Source organism: Callospermophilus lateralis, chromosome 9 (genome assembly GCF_048772815.1).
Source record: "Callospermophilus lateralis isolate mCalLat2 chromosome 9, mCalLat2.hap1, whole genome shotgun sequence".
Lineage (NCBI taxonomy): Eukaryota > Metazoa > Chordata > Mammalia > Rodentia > Sciuridae > Callospermophilus > Callospermophilus lateralis.
This window is the reverse complement of record NC_135313.1, coordinates 9,153,050-9,161,114: the sequence shown is the minus strand read 5'-3', so window position 1 is coordinate 9,161,114 and position 8,065 is coordinate 9,153,050. Positions and strand designations below refer to the sequence as shown.

General features: G+C 44.2%; 1 non-coding gene across 1 annotated transcript; it reads left to right on the top strand.

The window, feature by feature from the left end:
* The first annotated feature begins 7,007 nt into the window (after positions 1–7,007).
* On the top strand, positions 7,008–7,137 carry LOC143407632 (small nucleolar RNA SNORA51). The gene has a single exon (XR_013092383.1). It is a non-coding gene; the product is annotated as a small nucleolar RNA SNORA51 (small nucleolar RNA).
* Positions 7,138–8,065: the final 928 nt, after the last annotated feature.

Here is an 8,065-nt window from a genome sequence, read left to right as displayed (position 1 = left end):
AGCAAGACTCTGTCTCAAAATAAAAAAGACAGAGCATATAGCTCCATTGTAGAGTATCTATGGGTTCAAGCCCCAGTACAAAATAAATAAATAAAAGTGCTCTTGTAGTGATAAACTATTAACTATGGTCACCTCTGACAGTGAAAGGTGATATAATCATCTTTCTGTGATGATTTTGTTGTTTGTAGAATGAAAAAGAAATGGGACTTGGGCAGACATCCAGTGACATCAAATATTTTTAGTTGCAAGTAGAAGTTACCCCAACAAACAAATTACATTCTTTCTTTCTTTGCCACTTAACTGTCCTCTACATTGCACTGGAACACAGGCCCAGTCCTCCATTGTGAAAACACAAGAGGGTGTAGTTATACTAATCATGTTCTTTTTCACACTAAAATGTATGTCCATATCCCTAGCTAGCCTGACATTATACAAAACAGGTATTAAAAATGAAAGCTGCAAGGCATGTTGGTACGTACATACCTTTAATCTCAGTGGCTCAGGAGGCTGAGGCGGGAAGATTGAAGTTCAAAACCAGCCTCTGCAACTTAGCTAGGCCCTAAGTAACTCAGTGAGACCCTGTCTCTCAATAAAATATAAAAAAGGGGTGGGGACATGGCTCAGTGGTTAAGTGCCCCTGGATTCAACCCCCAGTACAAAACAACAACAATAATAGCAAGCTAAAGATGTAGAGAGGGGAATCTATACAAATGAAATTTGAAAAGCAGAAAAATCAATACTTGTCAAATACCTGTAACAGGTCATGTGCTTCACAAATATTACCTTGTTTAATCCTTATAACCATAAGAAGTGTACAATGTAATTATCCCATTTTACAGAGGAGAAAACTAGGGCTCTGAAAGGTTAATTTGCCTTAAGCCTCTCATTTAGGAAAAAGTGGAATTGCCCAATGAAAACCCCCCTGTGTCTCTGAACTCTGGCCTCTCTTTCCTGTTCTTTGTTGCCCCTTCATGTAACGAAGTATAATGCGCAGCCAAAAGCTAAATGCTCATCTGTCTTCGGTTAGAGACTGTAATTATTTGTAAGTTTGAGGAGATCTGGATTTTATTTTTCCAGGAAATCAATAGGGTAAAACTTTGCTTTATTTATTAATACAATTTCCCTCCCATTTTGCCTGTTATTTTCCATGAAGAGCAGACTTCATAAATATTTGAGGCTCTTGACTTTTATTTTTTTTAATAAAAATTACTTTGTTCTCTAATGTCAACAGAAGACAGTCATAAAGTTAAATGGATGCTAATCCTTTTAATTTTGCTCCTATCCTCTGTCCTATTCAATCTTCTGAAAGGGATTTAAACCAAGAATCACAATGGCAACATCACATGATTGTGTTGGTAAATGACTTTGCAATAGAGACAGAAATTCTCATTTAGAATTTTCCTTCCTGATGAATAGGAAAATGAAGGAAAGGTAATAAAGGATACTAACAAAAGAAAAATATATAAATAGCGTCTGAGCATTTGAAAAGATACTCTGCCTTCTATAATGATAACCAAAGACAAAAATGGGGAAGCTTTTGAGAATGAGTCTCAGAAAAAGCACAAGAGAAAACCCACACGCTCCTCTTGGGTTGCAGGACAGCCATCAGTGCGACCTCATTTGGAAGGCAAAGACCCTACAATGTATCCTTTTACTGGCCAGAAACCCAATTCAAACTAATTGAGTAAAACAAGAAACAGAAATTATAGGTTCCTCCAAATGGAAAGTCTCAAAGCAGGCCTCAGGCAGAGGGTTTGTTCTCTATTTCTCAGTCCTACTTTCACCTCTCGGGTTTTATTTTCGGTTAGTGCTTCTCCTATGGTGACAAGATGGCGCTCATGTCTGCAGGTTCCTGTTCTACAGTTCAGGGGAAGTTTCTCTTTCCCAGCAATTCTAACCGGTGGACAGCAATTCTAACAGCTCTGATTGGTCCGTCTTCGGTCACGCGCACACTCCAGACACCAGCTGCCTATTCAGCCCTTTCATTCTAACACTCTCTACCTGGAGGTGGCAGCAGGATCCACCAGTCCCACGAGACTGCCCCTACTTCAGATGTCACTTGCAGGTATGGCCTCCCCACACTCTGTGGTCAATCACAGGGGTTCCCGTGACCCCCTTCTTGGGCTAAGTAATTTTCTAAAAACCCTACAGAACTGAGGGAAACACTGGACTCACAGCTCAGGAACAGCCAGAGGGAGGATGCAGAGGGCAAGGCGAGGAAGGGCAGGGTGGCCGACCTCCCGTGGGCTCCTGCGCTAGAGGGGCTGGCACATTGGAGCTCCCCAATCGGCCTGCTAAAGACACCCCAGAGCTTCACCCCGGTGTGCCTCCCTCCTGGAGGTGGGACTGGGCATTCCAGCCTCTAATCGCTTGGTCTTTCTGGTGACCTGTGTCCTTCTGAAGGCAGCTTTTGTCACAACCCCATATTAAAATCACATCGAATACCCTAACTGATTATATGTGCACACAGATTAGTAACCAGAATAAAAGTTCCACAAAATAATACTTATCCATACCACAGACAATATACTCTGCTCTTTTCCAGTCATTTTTTTTTTCAACTGAAGCTATCTCTAGTGATACATTCATGGCATCCCCACCATCACCACCACATCAAGAATCTTTTTCTATTTTCTGTTGCTAAAGCAAAATACCTGAGTCTGGGTGATTTTTATAGGACAGAGTTCATTTTGGCTCATGTTTCTGGAGGCTGGGAAGTCCAAGCTGCAGTGGCATCAGCGTGACTTCTGGCAGGGCCCGTTGATTTTCCAGCTTATGATGGGAAGCATGAGGGCAAGAGAGACCGAGAGACAGGCACAAGAGGCGCCTTGCTTTATAACAACCCGCTGTGGCAGTAGCCAGGCAGGCCTGTGGAAGTGAGAGGTCCCTCACAGCTGAGAGGCTCTGATCCTTCATGACCTCATCACCTCTGAAGGCCCCACACCAAAACCACCTCAATGGAATGAGTTTCAGCATCAGCTCGAGGGGCCAGCCATAGTCAAACCTCAGCAAACCCTTCTTGGGATAAGACAGAGCAAGTTATTTAAAGTTTTTTTTTTTTTTTTTTTTTTTTCCCTTTCCAGTAGAACTAGGGCTCCAAGACTGTTGGCCAAGGGGAAGAAAACAGGCAGAACCCTCTATTGCTTTTCTAACTTCCTCCTTCAGGGTTCAAGTTTCAAACACCTTCAGCTCCTGCTGGTATTTTTGTGGTAGCCAGGCTCCAGGAATGCCTCAGGTCCCCACTTCTGGAACCCGAGTCATCCTTGTGTAGGCTCTTCCTGCAACCCACGGGCATGGGTCTCTGGGACCTACAGAATATACCAGAAGTGAGGGAATAGTCACCTCAGAGACAAGGGGACTGTGACCTCTGTCCTGGGGGTGCACTCTCTCTTAGCCTGTCTCCTTGCTTATTCTTTGGGAAGATAGCTCTTAGGTTGAGACTCAAATAAAAAGAAAAGGCACCGGTCACAGCCTTGAGTCCACTAGGAGTTGAAGCCTCCTGCTGATAGCAGTGGTGGTGGGGGGGCTTGAAAGTGGATCCTCCTGTGGCACATCTGCATCTGTCTTCAGGTCCCTGACCAGCTCTGTATCTGGGCGTGTTAGTCATTTAAAGAGTGTCATCTAAACACTAACAGTACAATTTTATTGTATTGCTACAATAAAGTCCTAATTTACCTGAGCTATCTTGTGCCCCTTTATGACAGGCGAGATATGCAGCATCTGACCATTTGGTCCCCTCGAGTGGTGCCTAGAAGTCTTCTGTCATTGTCCCTTTCCAGAATCACAGTCTGAAAGACAAATATCCTCAGTAGCAGGTGAAAATTGCTCCCTTATGTGATAAGGTCAGAATCACCTGGCCAGAACTGAGAGGACCATCAGCCAGACCACACTGTGATCAACCTACGTGACTGTGCGTTCCTCACACCCCTGCCCAGCTCCTTCTCTGTTCAAACCCACAGCTCCCCTCAGCACCCTGAAGACAGGGCTGGGGTGCTGGATCTCACTTTGCCTTTCCAGTATGGCCAGCAATTCAAGTTTCCTCTCCTGCTTTTCACCAGTACCTTCTTTGCTATTTGGGGGGCTGTGAGTGGCCCTAGTTTGTTGGGGCCTCCAGAGTCAGGCCTCTAACCTAGGACACCAGTAACTATATGATACGTTGTCATTTTGGGCTGCTAAGCATTACACAGTAATATCTATGACAACTTCCTAGTGAGTGGACCTTGCAGATCATGGTGCTGGGCTGTAACACCCGCCCAAGAGAGAGAAAAAAAATGAAGTAGAATATTTTATTCCATTTTCTTTTATTTTTTTCTTTTATAAGAAGGGAGAAGATTGATTGGAAGCCTGTGAAACAAGGTAAGAAATTACGGAATGAAAGTTTTAGAGCAGATAGTCCACAAAACACTGCTGTGTTCAGTTTGCTGCGTGATGGCTGAGTCAAAGGCCAGTCTTCACTGACCCCGTCCTTTTCACCTGCCACCAGTGAGTGAGTGAAACAAGAAACTCAGGCTCATCCATCCAGGGGAACCTGGAGTGAAGGCCACGCTTAGCCCCTGTTCTCTGCTCTGGCACAGTGAAGACATACGTATCTGGAGGCTTCTCTGTGGCTTCCGAGGGAAGCCAAGAACTGGGCAGTGGAGGAAGCTGACGCTGCCAGCAAATCCTACAGCACCAACAAGACATTGCCTCCTGTCCTGCCAGGGATGCAGTCTGGCCTGTAGGTGCCAAGTGGCTTCTGGGGGGCCCCTCACAATTTCATCTTTATCATTTCTTGTTTATCCTCCCTTGTCAGCAGTGGTCAAATTGTTGTCTCCTTTTGCAATGAGAGTAAAATAATTCTTACATTTTCTCCTTCTTTGCTGCCTATGCCAATCATGTATATTGTACTCTGAACTAGCAAGGCCTTGGCTGCTGGAGTACAAAAGTCAAGATTCGAGATACAAAAAACAAAAGATAAAGGCAGAACCTCCTTCTCTCTACAAAGATGCTGTTTGTTCTGCTTTGTTTTGCACTGCAAATTGAAATCATAACACTGATATCCATGATGAGTATTGGACTCAGGAATCTAGAAGTCAGGAATTCTGTTTTCTCCCCAACCTGGATACCAAGTGTCCATGGAGACAAAGAACTTTTGATAGTGCTGAAGGGCTGGGAAGGAGTGGAGACCAGGCAGCAGGGATGGAGATATTAAGCCTCATTAGGTCCTATCCCTTTGGGTATTGGAGGAGCTCTGATGGCCTCTTTGTGGGATGAGTCTGAATCAGTGTCATCCCTCTCCCTTTCCTGAGTTCCCCATATGACCCTGGACCCTCCATGACTGAGGACACTCCTGAGAACCAAAGACAGGCAAGGAAGTCCACTCCTGGCCTCACGCCTCCCTGAGGACTGCACATGGCAGTGACACAGTGAAGGTCAGGGGAATCCTGGCCACCTCCAGGGCTGCACCAAGGGTGCCAGTATGTTTGCTAGTAAGGGAGTTGACATGCCTGCTGGGCACTGCTGGGCTCAACGGGGCCTTTGAGGTGATGCCTACACTCACCTCACCCTCTGACACAGAGGTTCAGAGAGACCAGGCAATCTGCTCAAGGTCACAGACTGAGGAAGCTCCCATCGCTGCTGGGGTCCCAATGCCCTCTGCTGAAACTTCTGCCTGCTCCTTCCTTCAGCTACCTCTTGTCACTGTTTGTCACTTGCTGAAAATATGTGTGAGCAACACCCAGAGATTTTTGCATAAAAGGGAATCGGAGAGTCACACAGGGGCGGGGCGGCCTTTGGGAGGAGGGACCCTCTTGTTCATCTGCTATGCAGGTGGTTTCTTTTTCCATTAAGAATTCCAGTGAATTCTGCAATTATCTTTGAGGAGAAAGGTGAGGTACATGGGTAGAGAGTTCAGCTGGTATTTCATTCAACACTTAATCTTCAACAACCCTGGGCAGGGGGTGAGAACCTCTTCATAGCAGACAGAAGAGGGACTTAGAAAGCTTGACTCCCTCAGCCCCAATTTGAAAGTTACTCAAACTTTTGCTTGTTTAATGTTGCCATGTTGCTTAAACTCTTTTTGTCATTTAACCTTCAGGCCCACACAGACCCATTGGCAGACGTGGGAGCCTATAAACGGTAGACTTTCTTGGAAGAAAACCTTCCTGGAAGAGAAAAAAGGAACCATTGGCAAAATAGCATCAGCAGCTTCTGCTTCTCATCTCTAAAACTTTACTATGCTTTTTCAAGTTCCACAGTGGCTCCCTAAGGACATGTCAAGAACCTCAGAATATTTATATGGCAATGGAGCAGGCTTTACCTTTAGGTGAGAGCTAAGGAACTTAGGAAGAGAAGCTTATCCTGATTATCTGGGTGGACCTTAAGTCCAATCATACCTGTCCCTGAAAGAAAGAGACTCGCAGAAGGGAAGGGTGACCAGGGAGCAGACCCTGCAAGGATGAGGTCTCTAGCAGAGAACTGCGGAAGCCACCACAGTGGGGAGAAGCAAGACATGGATTCTCTTAGAGACTTCAGAGGGAGTGTGACCTGGCTAAGGCCTGGATTTTGGCCCGTGATACTGATTTGTAGTAATTTGCATTCAGTGCATCATACTGTTCTCTACTCATAATCAATGAGCAGCCCCAAAAGCTAATACATAAATTAAGTTAAAAATCGTATTAGTCTTTGAAATGCTCCCCTGTTCTCATTTCCTGAAGAAATGTGGTTGGTGGGTCTCTCTCCACTTGACTGCTGTGGGGAGATATGGACAGAAGCAATTCTCTTGACCCATTTCTTCAAACTTTTTGTGTATATAATCTACAGATTTAATGCAACCTTCATTAACATGCCAATGACACTCTTCACAGACCTAGGAAAAGCAGTTCTAAAACTCATATGGAAGAATGAGACCCCAGAATACCCAAAGCAACCCAGAGCAAGAAGATGAGGCTGGAGGCATTGCAATACCTGATCTCAAACTATCTACAGAGCTATGGTAACAAAAATGGCAGGGGACTGGCTTAAAAACAGGCCTCCTGATGCTTACCACAGGCTGTGTTCTTCACTGACTATATAGAAAGAAGAGGCAGAGGAAGCTGACCCCATGCACTCCTCAGCCCAGGCCCTGTGCCTGTCTGCATTGGGAATGGGGAAACGTGGAAAAAAGAAAGAAAAAAAGACATGAAAGTCAACAGAAAAGAAAAAAGGGATTCATACCCTGTATAAAGAACTCAGAAAAACCTCCAACCCCCCAAATAACCCAGTCAATAAGTGAGTAAATGACCTAAACAGTCATTTCTCAAAAGAAGAAATACAACTGGCCAACAAATATACAAAAAAAAATGTTCAACTGTCAGGGAAATGCAAATCAAAACTACACTGTGATTTCACATCATTCCTGTTAAAATGGCAATCATCAAAAATACAAATAACAATAAACTGTGGCAAGTATGCAGGGGAAAAGGTACACTTTATATTGCTAATGGGACTGCAAATTAGTATGACAATTCTGGAAAGCAGTATGGAGATTCCTCAAAGGGCTAGGAATGGAACCACCATATAACCCAGCTGTCCCACTCCTTGGTATTTATCCCAAAGACTAAAATCAGCATACTATAGGGATACAGTCACATCAACATTTATAGCAGTGCAATTCACAATAGCCAAATTAGGGAGGGAAACATCCCCCGTGCCTGTCAATAGATGAATGGATAAAGAAAATGTGGTACATGTATACAGTGTAAGTTATATACACAATGGAGTTCTACTCGGCCATAAAGGAGAATGAAATTATGGCATTTGTTGGTAAATGGATGGAATCTTGCTAAGTGAAATAAGCCAGATTCCAAGCTAGAGAGAAGAAAAGATTTTTAAAAAGGGAGCGGGGGGATCTTAAGAAAACAGAAGGGAGAACAGGTAGAGAGGAGGAAAGAGACCAAAGAGGAAAGTGGAGAGGACAACAAGGGGAGATAGTGGGAAATGCAATTGAGCAAATTATGCTATAAGCAAGTATGAATGTCATAATAACTCCCCCATTATGTATAATTATAATAACCGTAATTTTAAACGGTATGTAAAGAGAAAAGAA